This window comes from Camelus dromedarius, chromosome 4 (assembly GCF_036321535.1).
Source record: "Camelus dromedarius isolate mCamDro1 chromosome 4, mCamDro1.pat, whole genome shotgun sequence".
Classification (NCBI taxonomy): domain Eukaryota; kingdom Metazoa; phylum Chordata; class Mammalia; order Artiodactyla; family Camelidae; genus Camelus; species Camelus dromedarius.
The window spans coordinates 40,915,824-40,942,659 of record NC_087439.1 but is presented as its reverse complement, the minus strand read 5'-3'; the positions used below and the strand labels follow the sequence as shown (position 1 = coordinate 40,942,659).

General features: G+C 37.6%; 1 long non-coding RNA gene across 2 annotated transcripts; it reads right to left on the bottom strand.

The window, feature by feature from the left end:
• Window positions 1-265: 265 nt before the first annotated feature.
• On the bottom strand, window positions 266-26,836 carry LOC105091042 (uncharacterized). 2 transcript variants are annotated; one of them, XR_010380595.1, is made up of 6 exons: window positions 26,708-26,836; window positions 20,967-21,077; window positions 19,347-19,399; window positions 14,716-14,805; window positions 6,012-6,333; window positions 266-5,239 (listed from the first exon to the last, which is right to left on the bottom strand). It is a non-coding gene; the product is annotated as an uncharacterized LOC105091042 (long non-coding RNA). The 2 variants fall into 2 exon arrangements; XR_837331.3 differs by lacking the exon at window positions 19,347-19,399 and having other exon boundaries at window positions 26,708-26,832.

The following is a 26,836-nucleotide window of genomic DNA, read 5'->3' as shown; positions in this document are numbered from 1 at the left end:
GATCTCAAAAACCTTGTCTAAAAATAAGATTAAGTCATTTTTAGTAACCCTGGGATTTTCGCTCATTCTGTCCAGTCCTGATATTGGGAATCCTAATATGAGAATCTTTTTTTTTTAATCAGAAAAATAAGTCTGATTTCTTACAGAATCTTTGACAACTTTCCTTTCTTTTTTTAAACCATTGTCTAGATGAGCTATCTGTGGAACAAGCTGACGGTCATTTAAATATGAATTTAAAATCTGCCTCAAACATCTGAGTGGGGGCCAAAAATGCCAAATGTATTTAGGGATATCTGGTTAATACTGTTGCAGATTATCCAAATCAGCTCACTCCTAGAAGGCTGAGAATAGACGCAGAAAAAGAAGAGACGGGACTAGGTAATTACGGCACAGTAGTGCGGAGTGAGATAAGGATGTTTGGGAGAATGGGACTGTATGTTTCCTCCTCGGCTCTCAGGCTGTCTATGCCACCTGCTGCACAATGGGAGGAACTGGGTTCCTCTTCAACAAACACCGGCAGTTGGTCTTTTCATGTCTTGCCAGAAGTACTTGTCTTCACTAGGACAAAGGTCTCTGCAGCACCACAGAGATTTACGCCTTAAATCTTAAATTACAGCAAAACAAAATTAGGATTGCTTTCTTAAACCTTTAAATGGTCATAAAGAAAAAGTGGGAAAATAAGTTATTCTGAGGATGTCTGCCCAACACCATGGTCCTGATGTGAAACTCCATTTGCTACTTGTTTGAAAGGGTATGATTTACCCTAGAAATAACAATTTCAAGGCTCAGTCACCAAAGTGTGGAGTAGAAAAGCGAAGTGTGGTTTCTCTGGGTTGCAATGCAGAAGAAAATGACATATGACCCTTTAGAGATGTTATATCCATGTGGTATTATTCACATTATATTTTCCTTATCACTTAACACAATTGTAGTTTGAGTTATTTATCCAGTTATTTATTGATTATTTTCCCATTATTAACGTTTGTTCTCCATAAGGGAAAACCCATATCTATCCTGTTTATCCTCCATCCATAGTCCATAATACATAACTGCAGCAGCTAACAGGTATTTCGTCCTTACCATTTGCTCTTCTAAACATTCTAATATCATTTAATCTATAATAATAGGTATAATTATTACCTCCATTCTTACAAATGAGGATGTTGAGAAACAGATTAACTCAAGATCACATCTAGTAAATAGAAAACCAGAACATAAAACCCAGGTACTCTGACTTCAGAGTCCTCACTTTCCTATATTGCCTATCATACTAGGCATGCAATGTTAAGCATTTGTTGAAAGAATGAATGAGCAAGTCAGTAAATTGCTTTTTAAAATCTTGGCTAAGTGAGAAATATATCATTTGAATTTCTCTCTCTCATTAGAAATATTGATCCACCTCCCTACAAATGTAAGAAAATAGTGACAGCCAATTGTATTGACAGCATGATAATGATGAAACCTTAATCTTGACACAGCTATTGTAGGAGTCCCTGAAATTCTAGAGAAAGAATTTTGATCATTTAGGTGAAGTTTGTTCAAAGTTGTCTTGATTTCCATTTAAACATATTCTATCAGAAATACACATCAATATATTAAAAAGCACAGGAATTGTCCATAGTATTTGTAAAAGTCCCTTACAAGCTTAGAAATTCCTATAAGCAAGTTCATTTATTATTTTAAAACCCTAACTAAGTGCCCACTCTGTAAAGCACCATGGCTGTAATCAAGTCACCACCTCCTCCAAGGCCTTCCATTATTCCCTCTACAGAGAAAGACTCCGAATGGCCCTTTTCTCCAAATTTGAATTCATTGTGCATTTTAAGCTTGACTTGATTACTGTCTCCCTTTTAATGGATTTTCACAAGAGAATAGACAAGTTTCATTGTTTCATAAATAAAATTCTGTAAGAATCATAGTAATAGGCATTATGTGTACTAATAAGTACATTCACTTGTTTCAAAATTCTACTTCATGATAAAAGTAGTGTAGCATTTAATTGAAGAGAGATTTTATTGTTAAGATCAGTTTCATTCAGGAGTGGAGAGAGTCTTGAGGAAGGCAGTGAGGTTTGAACTCTGGACCTGGGCACCAGAGAGCTGGATTCTAGTCCTGGTGATGCCTCCAGTTTATGGGGAGACCGTATCCAAGTCATTCAACTTCTCAGAGCCTCATTCCCTTCACTAGTAATACTAAGCTTCTGTGAAATGATTCTTGTCTCTTTCAAGAAAACATATTAATCACCACACAAGTACCATGAATTTAATAGTAACATGTTTTAAAAGCAGTCATTTTTAAGGGGAAAAAAACCCATCCTTCCTTTAGATTCCATCCAAGTGATACTGTTTTTCTATGAAGAAACAGAATGAGCTATGGTGAAGTGACTTGTGTAAATGAGCTCATTCTGGAGGTACCGAGGGGACAGAGACTTGTCATTGCCAAGTAAGTCACATTTAAATTCCCTCAAGCCTTGAGAAATAATATGAGGGAAAGTGCAAAAATAGCACAGTCATTCCTTTGGACCAAGTTGACTCCTAGGCCTCCTGAGAGCACCGCAGCTGTGTACTCATCTATATGCAAAGAGAAATAATAAGAATCATCTATATTTGGCCCATGGTGCTTTTCTATATCCCTGTGGGCTCATCAATATAGTTTACGCTGAGACTTTGGGTGAGGAAAGAGCCACCATGCACACTGCCTCGTGCACAGCTACAGACATATATTGAAGATGCTTTTTTCTCCTGCAATATGGAAAATTGCAACAGCACACAGCCACACTGAACCAACCAGGAGGAAACTAGAGGCAGCTGTATCTGATTGAAACTGTGGAGAGAATTGAGATTGACAGAGTTGCAGGGCTAGAAGGTTAATGAGTCCATAGTCCTGCCTCCAGGCAGAACTGTCCTGAACCATCCCAGGCAAATGACAGCTCAGCCTCTTGGAAAAAAAAAATCTTCATAACGTGCTTCGGTAACATATTCCATTGTCTAAATGTCCTTATCCACTCATGAAGTTCTGAAAGCAATATAAAGTCCACACTCTTCTGTTTGATCTCCATGTTGACAGATACAGAGAAGAATAAATTGACAGAAACGTCAAAGATGATGAGAGCCTCAGAGATGGGTCACAGAATTGGTTATCGTCTTTCCAGAGAACTCAGAGAACATAATTAGGTAATTTATGGACTCTAGTTCTAGTTACAGTAATATCATGGGTCCAACGATTTGTTTTTATAAAACAGATCTACTATTTATTGTAAGTCACTAAATGAAAATTTGCCTTGCACTCCATAGCAAGGATCATAGGTTTATCAGACACTATCTGAGCTGAAAAATATAATCAAAGAACAGGTTCTTACATAGAAAAGTAAAGGAAGTACAGATTGGTGTGCAAATAGAACCATACTTATTTACTAGTGTTTTGTTACAGTATTCCCATTTATGGATACTTTTACATATAATACTTCTTATAGATTACTGCCTCTTACTTCCGGGCACTGGGAATGATGAGTGGGTTGGCAGCATTATATAAAGATTAAATGTAGGCCATTTGGAGACCAGCATTCAAATCCCTTGTCTGCTACCTACCATAAGCATGATTGTGTGAGCTGCTTGATCTGAGCCTTATTGCCCTTACCTGTCAGGTGGGACCAATAATACCCATTTCACACTGATCTCAGAAGATAAAATGGGATAACACTGGTAAAAAGCACCTAGGACCTGGCAGGCACTAGAATAAGCATGACCACTAGCCATGAATCTGATCTGTCACATGCTGCATTTCTTTCCTCTTCTCCCTTCCTTACAATTTCTGAGAGAGAATGAGTGTGGGACAAACCTGCCTCCTCTGAGAGTGTCACCAGGCTGCATTTCTGCTTCCACCTAACCTCCCTTTTCTGTTGCTGATCCCCGTGCAAACTCGTCAGGGGGTTTCCCTCAGGGACGTAATGGGTAAAAGCAAGGAGACCTTCCGATGCCAAGTTAAACGTGATGCTGGATTTTCACTTGAATTGTTAAAAATCTGTGCATTTTACACTTGTGCTAAGAACCAGTAGATGAATTCAGATTCTAAAACATTTTTAGAAAGCTGTAATAGAACTGCTTTGTGCAGAGGATAAAAAGACGAATTCAAAGATAGACTACTTTTTGGTTCACAGGAGTGAGAAACGAGAGTAACCACTATTCACTGTGAAGCTGAATTGTGTAGATATTAGCATTTCTAAATAGAGACTTAAATAATGTCTTGTTATCAAAGAAATATGTTCTTATTACATGAAACAGGGATAAATGCAGATATTTTAAAACATCACTCCAATTTTATGATCCAGTGACAACTACTGATAATATTTGGGTTCGTTTTCTGTACATAGTCTGACAAGCAGGACTGCTTTTAAGTTCAAGTTCTGCCACTTTGGTTAGGTCTATTAGTTCCTTTAAGAATCTGTCACTGCATCTAAAAACTGCTATCAACTTCCTAGAGTTATTGTGATGATTCGTGAACTAATGCCTACAAAATGCTCAGTACTGTGGTACATTTAATGAGCATCAATCATGTCAGCTATTGTGAGTCTTCTCTTTATGTGTATTATATTTTAAATGGAAAAATAACAATTCAAGGAGAAGAAACAAAGGTCACAAGCAAGCAAGCTATTCTGTCTTTGGCTCTTGAACCCAGTGCAGTACAGAAAGTCAGATTTCTCACTTAACGACAGCATCATAGACAAGTTATTGAATGCTTTACCATGCGGTTCCAGACATTGGCTATAGTAACTAATTTAATCCTCGCAGTCCTACGAGACAGGTGGTATTATTATTATCCTCATTTTTACAGACGAGTAAACTGAGTCAAAGACAGGTTAAGTAACATGCCAAGTCTCACAGCCAAGTGACACAGCTGGGTTTTGAATGCCATCAATCTAGTTCCAGAGGCCACTTTCCAGGAAACTGCTGAGCTGCAAGCCCAGCCTCAAGACTGAAGAAGAGCAAACTCAGAGTCAGCGACAGAGACGTCAGTGGTTTCACGCACAGGGGGATCTTACGCGTCTGAAGCAAGGGCCTGGAGCAACATCCCACTGTGTGTGGCAGACGACAGGCAGGACCCGGCAGCAGTCGTTGCTGGTTGGGGTGGGGGGTGGTGAAGGAGGCTACCGTGTATAGGGGGAATTGACATCAAGTTGGCTCAGTTACCAGGGAAACCAGCAGCTGGGGCAGGGGGCAAGCACGCAGCAGTTAATGAGGCCCTGTAATTAAGAGGATTGGATAGTCATGTGAGAAGCAGAGCCTGGCTGAGCAGGGGCTGTACAGAGAGCGAGAGAACAGCCACCTTGAATGGCCTGACCATACCTTCCACCCCTCTACACCCTGCACAACCCTTTCCGATCTTGGCCCACCCCTCTTCCGTGATATCCCTGGGGCCAGGTATGTAGCAGTGCACTGCAACCAGATACCCACAGGCAATGCAGACAACAGCAGCCAGAGAGCATCAGGAGTCCAAGAGCGGGGCAAACTCTGGAGCCAGGCACTTATCAGCTTGATTTCCATGGAAGCCCAGAGGAGGATGACAGTCACCTCGCTACAGCAACCCAGCAATCAAATTCATCTTGCAGCAAGGCCACCACAGTCACCCAGTCCTCCAAAAGATTCTTGCCACTCACACTAAGGAGGATGTAAGATGTTTAACATGCACGAAACAGGGAAGATCATGACCAATAAGCAAAATACAAGCAGCAACAGCATTCTGAGATAATACCACCCCTGCCTGTGGCTTTTCTCCTGGCCTGCAGTACCATCCTGCCTGTCCACCCTCAGTCCCCACAGCCAGTGCCCCATACTGAGAAGAGACAAGACAATGGACCACAGGGCTAATATAATGGCGCCTTTCTCCCATAGGGGACCTGGACTGATTACTTTGGTAGTCCTAGGTGAGGGCGAGCAGCAGACAGGTGAAATGTGTAAGTCCTTTCCTAATCCTATTCCTCACGGAGCGGCAAACCCAAACCACCTGGAACTTACCTGCCAGTCCCAGGGCCATTTTATAATGTGTTCTCCTGGGGGTAGATCCTGTGGCCAGGGCAAAAGCGACTCATTGTCCCGACTGATAGTTGGCAGCGGTCCTTCTTTGGTGGTCAGCAGCTGAACTCAGATCGCATTGACTAGTTGTCTCTGACTTAACGTAGCGTAAACACTGGGATGATTGCTCCTGGGATGCGTCTGCATATTGAGAGCCGGTCTCCCGTTTCGACTGTTGTTTAAGTATCCCGGCAGCAGCAGGCTGTAAGGCAGGTAGAAATGCCATGTGTGTCGTCTTCATTGGCCCATTCCTGAACTTTACAGCCTGTAAAGCAGATTCCTCAGTTGTTACTGATGTCCAGGGGGGTCCTGTGCACAGCTGTTCTAGACCCCAGTGATGGCTTTTTGTGTTGCTAGATGACTGGGGCAGGCCTTTTGCAATGTCTTCCACCTGTTGTAAGGCATTGCAGACGGCATATAACTGCTGTTCCATCACACTATATCGTTGCTCTATCCCTTCCATAGTTGGAACCCAAAGCCCAAGAGTAATCTTATTATTTTGCCATTGCCACAGACCCCCAAACCAACACTTCTGAGTAACTGGCCATGTCCAATTCACAAGCCTGTCCCTGAGTTAATATCCCAAAGTCTGTGACTGTAACTGTTTAGGGGTGGTGGGCTGGGGGTATGTTTGTCTTAGCCGACCAGATAACACCCAAGTATTTGATAGATAATTCAGGTCCTTGCATTTTGTCTGTATTCACCAGTCATCTCTGTGGAGTTAGATAAGCCATGAGCAGGGGCTGCTACTTTTAAACTGTTAAGACTCTGAGGTTAACAGAATTTCATCAATACAATGCAAGAGAAAGATAGTTCTCATGGCTGACAGCTGGGCAGGGCCCCACACGCTAATGGACGGCCACCTCAGGGTTATCCCTGCAACCGTCCTTTCCCCGTCCTTACTTCCCGACACCTTAGCACTTGCAGGAGTTTCCTTGGCCACCTGGTTGGCTCACAGACTGTTAGGCTGCAAGCCCTATATTTGCCCAGCCTCAAGGTTGAAGAAAAGAGCCTAGAATCAGCAACAAACACATGAATGGTTTAACAGATAAGGGGAATCTCACGTGACTGAATCAAGGTCCTGGAGTGACACCCCACCACATGCGGCAGACAGCAAGCAGGACACGGCAGTAGTCTTTGCTACTAGAGGTGGAGGAACTAGGCGGGACGCTACTATTTATAGGAGGAATTGAAGTCAGGTTGGCTCAGTTACCAGGGAAACCAGCAGCTGGGGCAGGGGGCAAGCACAAATGCAGTTACTAATTAGGCCTATAATTAAGAGGATTGGATAGGCATGTGAGAGAAGCAGGGCCTGGTTAAGCAGGGGATGTAGAGAGAGCAGGAGAACAGCCATCTTGAATGGCCTGACCATACATAAACAGATACAGAAGAGTTTAATATTGAGCTCATATTTTTATAAATATTACAACTGAAGTCAAACATTCTAAAAAGCACTTAATTTCTTTCAACTCAATGGCAATTAATTAGAAAAGCACCAGATAGACAAATACCAAGAAAAGAATTAGATAGATGCCCTATTCTTTTAGAAAGAATGTTTTGCAATGTTCCCAAGTGGCTTATTCTGCCCATCCAGCAGAGTTACAGGGCCTCACATTCGATCCATTTCTTCTGAACTTTGTAGGTAGCTAGAAATGGTTAGGCAGCAAGCAGTGTTCTTGGAAAAATAGATTTGTATTACCCTTGGAAACAGACTGTGTTGCAAGAAAGTCTTTGGCATGAAATAAGGCTGACTATACACAGCTGTCTCTCAGATGGTGTGGGTTTGGAAACAAGTGGACAGGCCAAAACCTTTAAGTCTTCCTTTTCCTTTGAGTTGAATTCCAGAATGTGTTTTTTATGTTACCATGTAGCATTTGTGTTTATCCTTATTTATTCCTGTGTAATATTTCATTGAGTGGATGTAACAACAGTTATTGAATGAAAACAAGATTCCTCAGTCATTCCAAACTGAGTAAGTTAAAAGTTCCATGCTTTCCAAGTTCATCTACTCATCTCTTTTGGATAGTGAGGAAAATATCCCAAAGCATGGGTGTGGTCAAATGATAAAGCAAAATTGCTGTCAACTTTTGTGGAAAACTGATGTTCAGATATTGCTGATAAAACTGTATATTGGTATATTCTTTTTAGAAAACAATTTGGCAACATTTACAAAGTGCACTATAAATGTTCATAATATTTGGCACAGTTCCCCCTATTCCTGGGAATTTATCTTAAGGCAATAATTAAAAAGAAAAAAAAATCCATAAATGTAGAGAGAATTCAAATGTAGTGTTTTAATTATAAATAAAACCTAAGGAGCATACTGATTGTTCAACAATAGACAAGCAGATAAGTAAATATCCATGGAATATTTTGTTCCCTGAAATGATTATAAACACGAACTGTATAATAACATAGAAAAACAAAATGTTAAAAAGCAGGACGTTAAATGATCTGTTTGATTACAGCATGTGATGTGAATAAACTAGAAGGTAATGTTGGATAATGAAAGCAATGGTGTTAAAATAGGAATAAGGACTATGTGTTTTTTTTCTTCTTAAATTTGTTTTAAATGTTGCTCGCAATATGCAAAAGAATGAACAAATAAAATAAATTAATGGATGAAAAGGTTTCTTTGTCATTAGAAGAGCAGGTAGATCTTCCTCTTCCCACGCCTAGTGATGGAAACCAACTAAACACATCAAAAACTAAACCCCTCACCATTTGCCTTCAAGGAGAGTTGCTATGTTTAGAGGTTACATTTCTGAAACAGACACTCTAGTGAGAAAAGAGATTGAGAATGAACTTCCGGAGTAGGGTCTTCAATTCACAGTTAGACTTCACTTTAAAAGTTAGGTTATTCCCCCTCCTCCTTCCTTCCAACTATACCAATCCTTTCCTCCTCCTCCTTAAAAATTTCTTTCCCTGATCATCAATATGGCTTTTAGGCTCCTTTTTCAGTAACTTTTAGTACATTTTTTCCTTTACCTTCCATCTTGATGTCAGTATTTAACTCTTTATTTCTATTTGTTACTCATATTTAATTCACTAAAATACTTTTAGTCTCACTCTGTTTTACTTCTTCTAAAGATACCATGGCTGACTAGCTATAATTAATTTCATTTTCAGTTGTGGACATAAATAAAGGTCAACTCAACTCCAACTCTTAAATAGCACTTTTATGGTTAAGTGGTTATGGTTAAACTTATGGTTATGGTTAAATAATTTCTCAGAAGAACTAAATGATAATGGCTTCGTGTCATTAAGAACGTCTTCTAATTATTTCTGTCTCTGTTTTAAGTTCTCTGTTATAAACAGAGGAAATGCTTTAAATTTCCTTATATTTGTAAATACAAATAAATGTCTATTGGGAAAATTAACTGTACTTTTTCATCTCTTATTAAAATAGTTTTTGTCACTTAGTGTATATAGCTTGCCATATAGTTGAACAGTATTTCTATTTTCCAGTCGTGTTGGAGTAAACTAGCAAGTATCTACTGCTTAGTTTCATTTCGTGTTTCTAGTGATTTATTTTCTGAGTTATTCATATTGAAACATTTTCTTTCCAAGTGGATCATTGCCCTAAAGCACTTTTCAACTTAATAAATATAAGGAAAAACTGGGCTTTTCATTTTGTTATGAAGTCTTGGTTATAGGCAAAGTCTCTAATTTTCTTTGACTTAGTTCTCTTAGCATTTGAAAATACCAGGTATTATTACAAACACTTATACTTCTCCAATGGGAATGTAGCACTGTTACATTTTTTCCGTTTCTCTGTTTTCATAGGTGACGTGTAGAGGCACTTGTGAGGCTTAATTTAACCATCATAGGTGAACACTTGCGCAGTGTCATCATGAAATAATATGCAAATACTTCACCTTCATTTAACAATACTCACTGAGAACATACCACGTTATTAGGCTCAACATGGGGCCCTGGGCTACAACAGGAAGCAAAACCTTACCCTCTTCACATCCCCTGCTTTTCACCTGCAAAACAGGAACCTGATACTATATAAGGCCCCATTTGGGTGTAAAGTCTCTAATAAATCTGATTGTTTTTATTTCAAGAATCATAAAAGATTATACATCCTTGTAAAAGCAAAACTTAGAAAAATTAAGATATTTTAAGTGATATCTGGTTTAATATTTAGAGTCCATCATGGTACACAATAACTGGTGAATGTTAGGGCTATCTTTGAACATGACTATCGATGTGTGTATTTATATCTTCAAATATATATGTATTGCATAAAGGAATTTAAATTGTAGGTTGCCCTATGCCCTCAGAAGATTGAATAAAAGCAATGAAACATGACCAACACAACACAACAAAAGTTAGAGGTCTTAACACAGACTAAATCCATTCCCTGAAAAATTCAGTGCATACGTTAAATATTTCTACTCCCATGATACTGAGATGAAAGGATTGCCTTAGGGTAGTACACACTGACTCTTCGGAAAATCCAATATTAAAAATTCTAAATGCATAAAACAAGTACATTAGTTCCGTGTTACACAAGGAGTCATTTGTTGGTTTTCGTTAAAAGGAACCACTTATGATCCCTCCACTAGTATATTTATAACATAATTCCGTGTGTGAAGTCTCCATTTCTGTACCGTTTGTCAGTAACAAATCTACTGTGGAAAGCATGGTCCGCTAGTCATCTTCTTATACTGTACTAAGCAAGGCTTAGTAGCCTCAAGGTCATTCAGACCCGTTTTGGCTTCTGTGTAAAGACAGCCCCAAGCTATTTAAGGACTATCTGGCTGCTGGCGAGCTTGGAGCCAAATTTGTTGCTCATCACTAGCAAGTGTATGCTTTTTAGATATTAACCTCACTCCTGGCTCCACCTAACTTCTCCATTCTTATTTTTCCTTTACCTTGTTTAAAAATATTTATTAATTAAAAAGTTTTTAACATTTTTACATATGAAAAAAAACTCCCAGTAATCTAATCTAAATTGTTTTGGCTGCATATCTGGCTATAAATAAATAGAGGCTAAATAATTTGTTTGATTATTAAGAAACCCAAAAGACCAGAATTATGAAACAGCCTATTGCGTTAATTAGGTTTATGCTAAAATACAAAACGAATAACCATAAAAAAAGCATCACTTTTTAACAGACAACAAGTCATGTGTTAGTAAACACAAAGAGCCAGCATGGGTAAATGACTTATTTAAATACATGGTTTTACTTGAAGTAATCCTAATAGTACTTATTTATAAATTAAATTCTAAACAGTATAGGAATCTGCATAAATAAACTGTGACATTCTGAAAACTGCTTTAGTCTTTAAAGTGGTACATTCAAGTTGATTTACCACATGATCCTTGTGAAAATACCTATGACATCTACACTAATACACAGTGAAAGGACGGTAATCAGTGAAACGTCTGTGGTTTCCACATGAATCAGCAGTGGTGCGTTGCCAATGTAACACTCAATTACATCATGTTTAATTTATGTGGAAACGTTTGGATATGCTTAAAATGTCTGTGGTAAATCATTTTGGGATCTTAATTGAACATTTTTCTGTGATAAATTGCTCTGTAAACATTGAAATAATAGTCTTACATAACTACTAATTTATTTTGAAAAACTCTGACAACCCCACATCATTATATTATTTTCTTTGTATGATCCAAAGCTTGTATCCTTCAGGAATTTATTTTCCTATCCTGTAGCAAATAATTCTAACATTCATAATATGCTTATTTCCATCCTATAGCTGATTATCATTTTTAAAAACTCAGAATGTTTATGTTACTTTAATATATTAACTATCATAGTAAGCTACAATCTCTTCAATAATGAAAAATGCTTAGAATTAAAAATGTGACTCACCTATCTTCAATAAGCTACTTAATTTAATATATTAAACTAGTAATGCTGTATTTCCATACTCAACTGCTTTATTATTAAGAATATTTCAGAAAGAAGTTCAGTTTCATGTTGGAGCATAGTTGAAACGTCATTATTACAGTTAATACAGAAAAGATTTTATGTGAAGCTAAGAAATAAATATTTTAATCATAAAAATACCATGATGCTAAAAATTAATAATTTCCCATATCAGTCTCTACAACTATAAAATCTAGGAATAAGAACCTCTCTAGGGCTTAAATCTCTACCTGATGAAATGTTTAAATTAAATAAATTATATTTTGAAATTTTCTATATGCCTGTTTATTTGAAATATAATAATTCTTCCCAGAGCTATAATTAAAGTAATATAGTTTAGTTAAAGTTGATGCAAATTTATATTATTCCAATAATTATAAACATAAATTGGACTATTGCTTTTTCTATCATTTTCCAGACAAATGACTCAACAACAAATTAGGAGATAATCAGACAAAGTTCTTGGCTGCAGACAAACAAATAAATAGCAACAACAACAAAGCAACATGATACAGCAAAAGGAATCATGGGCTCTTCAGCTGAGGTCTTAACTGGAATTTGTGACTCCCTTCCTCCACTATTCTTTCCTGTCTTCAGCTTGAACCTCAGTGGGTCATGATTCTTTACCCAATATGGTGAGGGATCTGAGCCCCTGGTAGCTTTGCTTAAGTCAGGTTGCAGTGTGCTGACATTTTCTTCCCACCCACAAGTGTGGCAGTAAATCTACTTTCCCTTAACGGGAACAAACACAGTAACATAGTAACAACAGTAAAAATCTTCTCTCTGTAGGTTTTTGTCCTTGCCTGCTTACACAGGGCATGAAGAACCCAAATTGATTAGGTGTAGCTCTAGCTTCCAATTCAATGGAATTCTTATTCTCATGGTACTATTTCATTAGAACCCAAAATCAAAGGGATAAAAAGCAAATAACTGGCAAGTGAGTCAGTAAGTATAATCCTGAGAATCTCCAACCAAGTTTCAAACCCTATGATTCCAGACTTGGATATTCTAACCAAGTGGAAAAAGAACTCCATGTGGTAGTCATTTGTTCAAAGTGAAAACCATATCCTGCAGGACAACACATCAAACTTCCAAGTTGCTGACTTTTGGCGAAGCTTATCTCAATCAATGACTAGTTCCTTCTAGTAACAGGGTATGCAATAGTATCAATGAATCCCTTGAGCATTAACCCATTGCCATTCTTGTTTCTGTAAAAAATGAGTTCCTTTAAACTGAAGCTATTTTGTGTGGTGCACCATGGCCTTGTGTAAGGCAACAATTACTCTACAGATGGTGTAATGTCAGAGAAAAAGGATCAGGGAAAGCAAAAACAAGTCCAGAATAAATATCTACTACAATAAGGAAAAACTGATATTCCCCACTCCTCATCTCATAAAGATGATAGGTATCCTGCGTAGACAACTTGACACCAAATAGCTCTTTGGTCTCGCTAGGCATAATGCTCTTTAGAACCCTTTTTAGATCAGTTACCGATACTCGAAAATGGAGCATTCAACGTAGCCAAGATGGCCAGTGATGAGAACTCTATGTTGTTGAAATTACGCATAATCTTCATTCTCTCTATGATAAACATTTGGTTCGTGAATCCACTGGCTTTGCTGAGAAAGGAGATTAACCTGTATTTACTGAGTGGTTCACTTTATCCCCACTAGAGGCTTTGTGGTGAACATAAAACTTCACAAGAAATGTACTCACATTCTGGGCTCATTATGAGAGCTCATACACCTTCAAAATACCCTTTCCCCAGATTCCCTCTATAATCCTCCAACTCTGCTATTCCCAACTGCCTGGCCATTCAACTATTCCATTAGCCACTGAATTGGTATGGGTTCTTGTTTTGGTTATCCTTGCTGCATAAAAAAAAATTAACCTACAATTTAGCAGCTTAAAACAATTACTTTGTTATGATCATGGATTCTGTGGATAAGGAATTCAGTTGAGACACTGGGGATGACTTTGCTCTAGGAAGTCTGCTGCTTCAGCTAGGAAGTCTTGAGGTTGGGGATGACTTGATGATTATGAGCTGGAACCATCTGAAAGCTCCTTCACTTGCATATATGGTACCTAGACTGGGCTGACTCAGTTTGAGGACTGGTGAATGGACCAATTACATGTGGCCTCTCTTGGCAACCACATAGCATGATGACCACAGAGTGGTAGGATTTCATTCCCAGTGACCGCAGGAAATAATTTAATTAGCTGTTTCACTTTTGCATACTAGGATCAGGCAGATCTAAATTCTATCTCTAAAATGACAAGGATTTTAAATTCCTTTTATCCAAGCCAGATAAAAGCCCTGGGTTCTGCCAGTTTCACTGAGGTTCTGTGCTGCAACTCACTAGTAACAATTTCTGTTTAAATTGGGATCTTGGTAGCACAACAGAAACTGACTGTGGTCCTACTAAGCAGAAAAGGACTTCATTGGAAAAATAAAGTTTGGCTCAGGTAGTCCATTGGAGGGCCAAAGAACCAAGCTCAGAAAATGGGCCTGAATTGAAGACTGGGAAGCAGAGAATGCAGCAAAGCTCACATCTCAGGATCAGCCTGGATCGGACACTGCCCTTAGCAGCATGAAGACTTATCACCTAAGACTGACTTAACTGCTTAGTTGCCTCCAGAACAACCCCTAATTACCCCTGATTTTGTCACTTCCTACAGACCCAAAATTCCACTAAAGAGCTTCCTGCTGGCCAAACCCAGGAGACATGACTTCATCTTACCTCTTGGCGTGAGAAGAGGGGATGAGTACTCCTTCCAGTTCCCTGGAGGGACGTGGGGCTTTGTCTCACCACATTTACACAACAGGATTCCTACCAAATAGAAAGGGGGCTTAGATCACAAGCAGACAAAAATAAAGCACATACCCATTGAACATGCGTTATCTGATTATTTAATAACTAAAATGAATGAATGGGTGAATTAACAGTAAGATTTAATTAGTGCAAGCAACTGCTTTAATAAAAAGAGCCCAAGCTTCTAGTCTTAGTGTTGTTGTGTGACTGGGTAAATAATTTAACCTCTCTTATTCTCTTTCCTCATACATAAAGTGAGGGTTTGGCCTCTGATCTCTGATTTTCATTATAAATAACTTAAAAAAAATTACTGTCAGTGTTATTTGCAGAGGCTCATCCACATGGTGGAGCCATATGCCTAGGACTTGGCAGTACCCACTGCACTAGTATTATAATATTAAAGAAGTTCTTAGCGAACAAAATTGGCTAATTTTTTTGCAGTTACAATGGATTGTTTTAATGTGTGTATATAATGGAAGATTACTCAACAAAGTTGGTTAAATTTAATGGTTATGCCTCCAATTTTCCACTGTGTATGCAGAAATTTGGGGATTTCTTTTCTTTTTTTTAACATAGTCTCATTTTGTTTTCTGAACTCCAACCCAGCTTGATTGTCTGGAGATAGCCTATTGCCTGCAGAACAGCAAACTCAGGAAATACCCTTCCCAAGAGAGTGTGGGTTCTTGGTACAGAAATCTTCTCATTAAAAACTTGGTTCCAAGGTTCTCCAGGAGGAAATTTGGGGACTTTCCACTTAATTCACCTCATCTGAGTCATTCCTTCAGTGGCTGAGATGTCACCTCTGAGGATGATCCAACCTTTTCAAGACAACACAGAATCTTTTCTCTCTCCTTTGGGAAAGATCCCAAATAGGGTTTGGAGGAAAAGATGATGGCACTCCAGAGTATCTGGCTTCCTCTTTTCATGGTGACTCTATCAGGGAGTTTCTCAAGCTTACAGGGAATCCCCCAGGATCTATATTTTGGCAGCCAATACTGAAGCAAGACCAAATCTTCAGAAAAGATTTCACTCACGGTGGCTCCCACAGTCCTATGTGAATGAAGTGAACTTTTACAAGTGGGCAATGTTTTGTGAATTCAGAGAAGCATGTTGCCCTTTGAGCAAAAATATAATTAGCCAAAATTCTGCACATTTTGTTATAGGACAGGATGGATTCAAATTTCCAAACAGAGTTACAACAGCAAAATCAGACCATTGGAATAGGCATTCAGAAATGGCTGTTCATCTAGCAACCTGAAATTCCCATACTTTCGGTTTTATTTACTCGACCTGAGTCATGCCTGTGAAAGGGAAATTCCTAGTGAGGTCCTGGATGTGACCACTGGGTGTGCTCCAGTCTCCTCAAGCCAACACCAGATCAAAACAGGACCTCATTCAGTGAAGCTTACAGTCAGACTGGCTCCCACAGTCTTGCTGTGGGACTGGCTCCATGGTTACAGGGAGGTTCACACAGCAAGAATATGCATTCAAAAGCTGCTTTCCAACCAGCTCCATTAAATCCCACATTATGGCCGACAACACTCAGTGTATTTTATCACATAGATGCAACTGAAGATTACTGGTTAGTTGAAGATTTAATAGGAACACATGAAGGATAAATTTCATAAGTGACATAGTGTTGTTTGGAACATGTCCATTTTCTCACCAACATTACAAAAAAAAAAAAAAAATCACAGCTGAAGAGACCAGTAATAATGGTCTACTTCATGAACTGACAGAATCAAGAAGATAGTAAGTGTTCACACTTGTATTAAAATTCTTCACACAGGGCTTGGCATAAAATGATCATAACAATGAACTAGCATTTATGTTAGTTAACTTTATGACATGGACATATTATTACATCTATTTCTAGGGAGAGACATTGAGGTGACAAAAAAAATTAGTAACATTGCCTAAGTACACCCTGCTAGTTAGAGACGGGCTGAGGTTTGAACTCAGGTCTTTTCCTACCACAGCCCATGGGTTTAGCCACACCACTGCCTATGGCAGATGCAGGGTGGAAAAAAATATAAATTTTTTAAGAAATAAATACATTAAACACATAAATTACAGAACACATAATTTTTTGTTGGATTATGAGTTTTTAAACGTCTTCTTCATTCCTATAGAATTTTATATATTTATTTTATTAGTGTCTCAAATTCATTTCAGCAAAAAGATATTCTTCCTAAACTAATAAAATGTGTTGGTTAATACAGACACAGCCTGCTTTGTGTTAACTTTTTATACATGAAGTTGTATTACGATGTATAGTTGTCTTAATTCCCAAGTTTTATTATATTTTAACAAAAGCAAAAGCTCTTGTATTTTTTGAAAGGTTAAATGAAGTTATTGAGTGCATTGATGACCTATGTAAATACAAAAGATTTGCTGAAGGGACTGTTTCGGTGGCCTTTATATACCGGGGTCAAGTTCTATCTAGCATGGTAAACTTGTTCCAAAAATACATGTCATTTTTTAGGGGTCACATTTATTGCTGAAAGGACATTCTTACGTGCTGTAAAAATGACAGTTATTTTATGTAGTCTCCTTTATTCACTTGCCACTTTTCTCTTCCTTTTCAGGATTTCTGAGGATTTTTATTTCCTACTGGATATCCAAACCAACCTCATTGTGTCTTTTTAAAAGGAATTTTCCAGAGAAGCATCCAGGAATCAATAAACAAGCAACAGAATAGTTTAGATAAGTTTTCTAGAGTGTCCAACTATCACATATGCCAAAAAAATAAAGCCACTGTTTTTCTATAGACTTGTAATTGACCTGCGATTGTACAGGAAATGAGCTGCTTTATTCACTTACAAATTATAATGGATATTTATAGGCATCCATTGCTTTAGGGAATAAATATTTACGAAATATGTTGGTTAAAAGGTCTTTGTCAAAAAAGATGAAACTTATTTTAGTCGTAAAATCAAGGGTTGTCAAACTTTTCCGGTAAAGCGTAGCTATTAAGTATTGCAGGCTTTCTTGGCCACATGGTCTCCACTGCAACTCCTCAACGCTGTAACACAGAAGCAGCCACAGAAAGTACATGAGCAAATACTGTGGCTGTGCTCCCATAAAACTTTGTGGACACTGAATTTCAAATTTCATTTAATTTTTATGTATCGTGAAACGTTACTCTTCTTTTGATTTTTTTCAACCATTTATAAATGGGAAAAGCATTTTCAGCTGGCGGGTGCCGGCAGTCGTTTGCTGACTCTTGCAGTAAACTGTGAAATCAGGTGCAGGTGAAAAACAACAACAAAAATCTGCCAATTAAATTATTTTTTAAATGTTAATGATAAAAATATAAAGACAGTGGCATTTTAATCAGTATACTTATACTTTTGCCTTTAATTTCTGCTGGGAATTTTCATCTTCTTTTGTTACTCCTTTTGAATTTATAATGTTTTCCAAATCCACTATTTTTATTTTTTACTGTCAACCAACAATTTTACCCTTGATCCTATATTCTTCAAAATTTGCACTGACTTGCTATATTCTTATTATTTATGATAAGATTATTGAGATAATTGATAATGATTATTGAGATAATTGATAACAAAGAATATATTAGCTTCTTCTTTATCCTTGCCCTGATGAAAGGTGTCATTTTATAAGTTTTAGATTTTCATAAATGCAATAAGTGTTCCTCAGTCTTCTTATTAATGTAACATTTTCTTCCCTCACCTTTCTCTTTCCTGATAGTTTATCTTTAAAATATGCCTATGTACTATGATAATTTTGGCTATTCTAATAATAATGTAATCTAAAATGGGGATTAATAACAATTTATAACATCGATCCTGAACTTTGGCCCTTGTGGAATTGGTCAGAATACAAAAAGCAGAACCAAAGTACAGGCAGGATTAAAAGTTGGGTGAAGACTTGAAATATAAACACACAAGGATAATTGTTTAAATGATAAGGAGGTGAAGATACGATATTGAAAGAGAGATCAAAGCTTGGCATACATCCAAGGAAAAAAGATAGGCACATCATTAGAATAAGTGACAAAAATTCTAAAAGTGCAAAGGCGTCTTTTTAGAGATGGACTGGGCCAATGAGCAAAACTAAATAATACTGATTAGTGGACGTTTTAATACAGATTATGAGTAAGATTCATAAACAACATAGTGCTTGAAAAATGTTAGTTTTTCTCATAACATTATTGAAGTTACAAAAAAAAAAAAATCAGAGCAGAAGAGAAAAGAACACTAAGTGTGAACAAGTTGATGAGCTGATGGATTGGTTTGGCAGCTGACAGGTCCTGAGCTAGAGAGGCCAAGGTTCAAAGGTACGTGGAAGTCTGTAACCATTATATACCACGCATTTTAAAAATGTGCTGGAAAAAATACACTTAATGTTACAAATTATTGAACCAGACAGAAAAAATGGCAAGCATTGCAGGGGAAAAGCCCAAGTGTAGAAACTGGCGCTCAAGGTAGGATAACTACAGACAAGGTAGAAAGAGGAATGGCATAAAGGAAGATATTCACAACCTGGAAGCTGAGTTATCTATCAAGGATAGACTGAAACTTGCAGGGAACCACCTGAATTTTGAGTTCCTGCCAGCATTGGGAGAATAGTCACAGATGAGGTTCTTCTGCTGGGGAATTAGAATAGGCAGCAAAAAAAAAAAAAAAAGAGAGAGAGAGAGGGAGCTGTATTATGTACAACAGAAGATATGAATGAAGTAACCCCACAGTTTGATTACAAATTTTTTATAAAGTGAAACCCAGGTCTTTCAATTTATTCATTTAAATGACACCACTATTCAAATTAATGTGTCACCAATTAGAGATCAGTTGATATTTATTTTACCCATTTTAATGAAAAATATGATCATTGAAAATGTGTATTCAATTGTATATGTCCTAAAATCTGGCACTCAGTCCTGTTTGGAGAGGTCCATCTGGTCACATGCTTGGCCTCACACCTTATCGACCCATCACTGAGTCCTGCCTACCCTAGCCCCAAACATCTCTCTGCTCATCTACTTCTTTCCTTCCCCATGGCCTCAACTTAGTTCAGGTCTTCAGCTTATTTCACTTGGATTACAGAAATGTCTTCTCAAATTCTCTCTTCATTCTCGAGCAGAATGATCTTTACAAAACAAAAATTACATCATGCACCTTCCCATTACCTTTAAGAGCCAGCTCCATTAATGCCCAGCTGTGCAACTTTGATAAAGTACTTTTAGTCTCTCTGTCTCAGTTTCCTTATCTATAAAATCAGCAGTAGTAACAGTATCTAGAGCATACACCAGCTATGAAGAGGAAATGAGCTAAGTTTAGAACAATGCGGAGCCCACAGTAAGTGCTAGAAATGCGTTACAAATTACTCTTATTATTTAGAATGACATCCAAATTCCTTTGTCAGGCACTCAGCACCCCTCATGATTGTGCCCTGGCTCTCCTGTCTGGCGTTAGCCCTTTTCACTCTCCATACCATTCCCCGCTTGCACCAGCAAAGTTATTCTCTAGCGATACTGAACTACTTGCAGTTATTTTGAACCTTCCACTCTTCTTCTTGGATTAGGGTCTCTGCACATGCAGCTGTTCCCTCTGGAAAGTCTCACCTCACATAATTTGCCTAATTAAATTCTATTCTTCTTTAGGACATAGCTTCATAGTCTCCTCTGCAAAGGCTGTTTGGTCTCCCACTCCTGGACCAGCTGCTCTGTCTGCCTAGATGCCCTGTAGTACCTGTGTTTTCACCTGCCTTCATAAAACCTCATTGTAACTGCTTGCTTCTTTGGCTCTCTCCCTCATTAATCTATAAGATTCTTGGAAGCAAAATTTTCTGGGGGCAGAGCCTGTGACAGTGCCTGGCACATAGGGCACTTGTAATAAATATCTGCTGCCTTCCTGAATGAATAGGATAGCATAATATGGTTGTTATTTCAAAAGTGAAAACAAAGCAAAGCATACTGGTGGCAATTATATAAATGTCCTATTTGTTTTTTTCCCAAAATAGTCAAGTACACTGGAAATACATAAGTAAATGTGGCATTTGGAATATAAATACACCTTAAATGAAAGTCTGTATCCATTATTACTCATTTTAAAAATGTACTGGAAAAAATACACTTAATGTTACAAATTATTGAACCAGATAGAAAAAATCAGATTGGCAAACTGATTATGTTTCTATTTATAATTATTTCTTACCTTTTTTGTCTGTTTTTTCAGTTAGGGCCTCTTCCTTTAACTTTGAGATAAGCATGTTCACTGAGCTTGGCTTACTGGACTGTAAAGCAGGACCAAATGAATGGAAGCACACTGGGGAAATACAAATATATTTTTATTCATCACGGCAGATGCTCTTTGAAATTTGACTTGTGAGAACAGAAGTTCCATTAGTGTGTTTTTCATTTGTTTTTCTGACAGATAAGAGGCCAAATGACACAGTGGAAAGATCCTCAAGTAAGTGTCAAGAGAGAAACTTGTATCCTAGCATCCTCTTTGCCACTTAAAATAGCCTTGTGACTGTAAGCATGTCATCCAACATCTCTGAGGCTTAGAAATGGGAAAGAAAGACACTTTGTAAGTGGCACAGCATGGATGGATGGTAGGAAGGCTCTGATATATAGGTGTCTGGGGAGTCCTGGTTTTGCCACTACTACTCGGGTGACCACTGCACCATCTTATTTCCATTTTCTGTTTCACTCATTTACGTACTGTAAGTGCTCAGTATATACTGACACTTTATTAGGGGACTCAGAAATGAAACACATGGCTCTCCTCTAGAGGAGCTCAGAGTTCTGTGTAAAAGACAGAAATCTAAATCTCTGATAATATTATCTCTAGTCACACATCCCAAACATTTATGTGCGTAAGGATCACTGGGGGATTTTCTTAAAATGCAGATTGCGCTTGAGTAGGTCTGGGTAGAGTCTGAGATTCTACTTTTTTCAGAAGCTCCCAGGCTGTGGAGCTCCAGAGGGAGATGGAGTTAAGGAATGAGTAATAGAAGGTGCAACGGGAGGTATTATATGCATTTGAGTAGAGGGGATATTTTATATAGGACACAGAAGTGTGAATGGCCATGGTGTGGGTATGGAAAAACAGCCAGCAGATTAGGGGACATGGCCCCACCTAACTGCAAGGAGTCTAGGAGTAGTCTTCCAAGTATCCAGGACAGGTAAAAGAGCCAGGTACTGGCGGGCACTAGTAAGGTCTGCCGAGACTAGGCATCGGCCAATGTACTTCTTCAGTTTTATCTAATCTTCACAAAAGCTTTACGGAGTAATATTATCCTTATTTTTGCAAATGAAAAAACCCAAAGTGGTGTGGTGAGGCAGAAAGATATGTGGGTCAGAGGTCCTGGGCTGGGATCTCAGCTCTGTTAAGTATTTAGTTGTAAGACAGATCAGCTGACTTGTCACTAGTTCTGGCCAACATGTCGAGGCACATAAGAGCCAGGGTGCAATTTGACTTGCTCTTTTCACCTGATGCTAGGACCAAGGAGACCATGAGTCCTAGATGGTAGAGCTTCAGATGGTGATGCTTCTGTCCGCTGGGATCTCTGAGTAACTGTTAGAAGAGGACCTCTGCCATCCTATCACGGGGATAAATCTTTGTTTTGTTAAACTCCTGGGATTTGAGAGTAAATTTTTTTTTACAGCAATTTATCTTAGTCTATCCTAATACACTGGTCCATAATAAATCCTCCACAAATTTTCTTTTTTCCTTTGACAATAATTTAGGGCACAGGGTAACAGAAATAAGCTTTAAATTAAAAAAAAATTAAAATTTAGGGCATGCATTACCCAGCTGCATATAATGTATTCTTATTCCAGGTCCTGAGACAAACCAAAAGCAGCTTATAATAGTTGAGAAAGTAACTGTGTCCTAAGACCAGCTGAAATGAAAAATCCATTCGCTGTCAGAAAAGTCACCTCTTATTAAAGATCATTTCTCTCATTCCTCCAAACCAAATTATTTAAGGTTAAAAATAGCAAAAGAACCTTATGAAAAACATATAAATGCTAAAAATCTCAGCTTGAGGTTTCAGCAACTATTCTTAACATACCTTCAGAGGGTTTTGACTGTCATTACTACAAATAGAAGACTTCCAGGAAGGAATTATTCAACAAAAAGAAGTCTTTTATTTTCTCTACAAATTTGGGACATGAGGAGAAAGATGAGAGTAAATATAATTTCAAGTTTTCCGCTCAAACAAATCTAAATGCTTCTGCCTAGCATTCAACGTCTTGATGATACGTTCTCATTTGCTAACTAACCGCATTTCCCACTTTTTTCCCAACATAGACTCCATTTTAATCAAGTCTTCTCAAAGTCCACAAACAAGCCATATTCATGCTTTCTTTATGCCTTTATCCATTTGCCTGAAATGCCCTTCTCTCTTACTTAGAGAATGGTCTGCTTCCTGCAGTTGTATTTTGTCCTTTAAGATTCAGTGCCTTTTTCAAAACTGTAGAATAGATAAACAAGATTATACTGTATAGCACAGGGAAATATATACAAGATCTTATGGTAGGTCACAGGGAAATGAATGTGACAATGAATATATATATGTGCATGTATAATTGAAAAATTGTGCTCTACACTGGAATTTGACACAACACTGTAAAATGATTATAAATCAATAAAAAATGTTAAAAAAAATTTAAAAAAAGATTCAATGCCTTTTTAAAAATTTGTTGATTTGATTGGATTTTACCTTTTTAAAAAAACTGGGGATATAATTGAAATATAACATATTAGTTCCAGGTATATAACACAATATATGTATATATTGCAAAATGATCACCACAATAAGTGTAGGTAACACCTATCAATACTTTTTTTATGCCAAGCAATTTTGTCTCTTATCTGGACTGTAAGTTCTCAAGAACAGAAATGATTTTTTACAGTTCACCTCCATCTCCTCAAAGCTCTGGCATAGTACTGAGCACACCATCAGCAGTAAGTAAATACTTCTTGGTTGATTGGTTTGTGAGTGCACGTGGGGATGGTTGGGTAATGCAATTTGAGCAAGAATAATAGAAAACAAACTCTGATTGCCAAAGGGGAAAGGAGAGGTGGGATAAATTAGGAGTTTGGGATTAATAGACGTATGTTGCTATATATAAAATAGATAAACAACAAAGACCTACTATATAGCACAGGGAACTATATTCAGGTTCTCATAATAAGCTATAACGGAAAAGAATCTGAAAATATATGTATATATCTGTATATGTATAACTGAATCACTTTGCTGTACACCTGAAACTAACAATGTAAATCAACTACACTTAAATAAAAAAAAACTAAATAAATAAACAAATAAATACTTAAAAAAAAAAAAGAAGAATGGAAAATTGAAGAGGTTCCAGCAGAAGGACTCATGACTGAAGCCAGAATCAGTGTCTGGGGGTGTGTGTGGGGGGCTTGAATGTCATTCTCTGCAGTTTCTAAAGGCTGAATATTAACAATTACTGACCATTGGACAGTAGTCTTACCACAACTACCTCACTGAGAATGAAAGCAGGCAGTGAAGCACTTCAAAAACTTTCCTGCTTGGGAATAGCTCTGGTGGCTAGAGAAAGAGGCCCTAAAAATGATACCGTTCACATTTTAACATTGGACATTGCATTCTGTGCTACTGTCTCCACTTTTGAGAAGCAGATATATGATCAGTGGGCATACTGTACGTGCTATGTCATTTTACCCAAGCTGTCATCTAAGTCATAGATGCAGCACAAAGATGTTTCATGTAGCAATGGAATGTCAGTTGGTTCATAATGTGATACATACTCATGTGAAGTGTTTTAGCATCAATAGATATAAATAAATATTTAAGATGTTTGGGCAGGTTTTTCTCAGCTGCCTCGTTGTACTGCACTCTCCTGTATCCTATTATGAAAATAGTGTTCAGATATATTATGTTAAACTAGGTGCTGAGCTAGATTTGACATTCCTAAAAAGGAAAGGTCACAGTAGACAGCCATGAACTGCAGGGCTTGAGCAAAAGCAGAGGAAGGAGGGATTGATGTAGCTGTTACACTGAGTTCAGTTGATTCATTTGATAAATATCTCTTGGATGCCAGGCATGGTTCCAGGCACTGAGGAGCAGCAGGTGAACAAGACAGATACCCTCTGCAACTATGGGGCTTAGGTTCCATACGGGGTGATAGACAATCAACAAATGAACGAATGCTCAAGACAGACTGAGACAGTGACCAGTGCTATGAAGAAAATAAAACAGGATGTTGCAACAGAGTAGTGAGAGAAGGAAAAGACTATCTGGGGAGGTGACATGTAAGCAGAGGCCTAAGTGACACAGGGGAGTAGCTTTGCCCTAATGTGGGGAAAGAGTATCCCAGGACAGGCCTTCAGGCAGCAGTGAGCTTGTGTCTGAGGAACAGCAGGGAGGCCAGTGCCACAGAAGCCTGGAGAAGGCGACAGGAGTGAAAGGGATGAGTCAGTCTTGCAGGCTGTAGGGAGCAGTTGGGTTTTAACTTAATTAAAGATTGGATCCCCCACCACCGTTTTACTGATCCTGGTATGACCTACAGGTATTCCACCTGCTCCTAGGGTGTAGCTCCAGGTCCAGGTTCTCTCTTTTCTCCTGTTCCAGGTGCCATTCTGAGGACTGCACCATCTTTCAAACAGGAAGATGTAGTGTCTTTGGGGGATTTTTTGGAGAAAACACATACCCTGTGGTGCATTAGCCCTTCTTTATAAAGTATACCTGGTCCTCATGTGTGGCTATTTTGCAACGAAGGTGTACTAGTTATGGCACTGAAATCTGAACATGAAAAGCTGTATTTCACGTCTTATGGTGTTGATGACAGGGCCAGCTTATCCATGTGGCACAGTGCCCATGGCCCACGATCCTTTATTTAAAACATACAAGTGTTTTAATTTATCTTAAAATTCAGAAGAAAAAGTGAACTTTCAGGTTAGAGAAAACAAGGAGTATCATTTTTAAGCCAATGCAGTCATAAACTATAATTTTAAATATTTTTACAGAAGAAGAGGCCCAGAAAAGCAAAGTGTGTAGGGCCCATGAAAGTCATAATGCAGCCCTTGTTGGTGCTTATGCGATAATAGATACTAAAGTACTGCTTACTCTTCAATGCAATTATTGTCCTCACAGAAAAATATTTTATCAGGTTCATTCTAGTTTATTACTTTAGTAGACTCCAAAGTATTTGAATAGTAAATCTCTTAACAGTGGAAATAATTCTGTGTATCCTATAGGTGTATTTTTACTTACAAAGTGTGTGTGTGTGTGTGTGTGTGTATATATATATATATATACTACAGTTTGATTATATGATATGAAATATAATATATACATAGTTATAAGCATATAAATAGAAGATTTTAAAGTCTAGATTAAAGATGAAATGTTTAAATAATTTTTAAAGTTACTAATGATATATAAAATCTTTGCTTTTAAAGTTATTGATTATCTTCAGTGAAAAAAATATAATTGAATATGCTGAATTTCTATGAAAGTCTTATTTTAACATTTAGTGATCTGAAAGTCAAGTTAAAGATTTAACTTTTTAAACTGGTCTCAAAGGCTAACACAGTTGAAGAAGATACTTTATCAAACATGTTATATTCCAATGAAATGAGCACATCAAGGGAAATACTTAGGAAATCATGATACTTGCTTTTCAATCTTGTCTACCAATTACATAAACATTTTTTGAAATTCAGTAACTTGGTGTCTTCTTGGGTAAAAATCACTTGTTTCTGACACCTAATCAGAAGTTGTAGCATTGTTATATTTTTAGCAATGAGTTCAAGATCCACTGAAATATTCATTAAGGAGATTTTTAAACAGATTATAAAATGTTAGTTATTTTAAAAAAATAAGATAAATTAGGATTTGGGGATTAACAGCTACACACTACTATATATAAAATAGATAAATAACAAAGACTTACTGTACAGCACAGGGAACTATATTCAGTATCTTGTAATAACCTATAATGGAAAAGAATCTGAAAAAGAATATATATAACATGCATAACTAAATCATTTTGCTGTACACCTGAAACTAACACAACATTGTA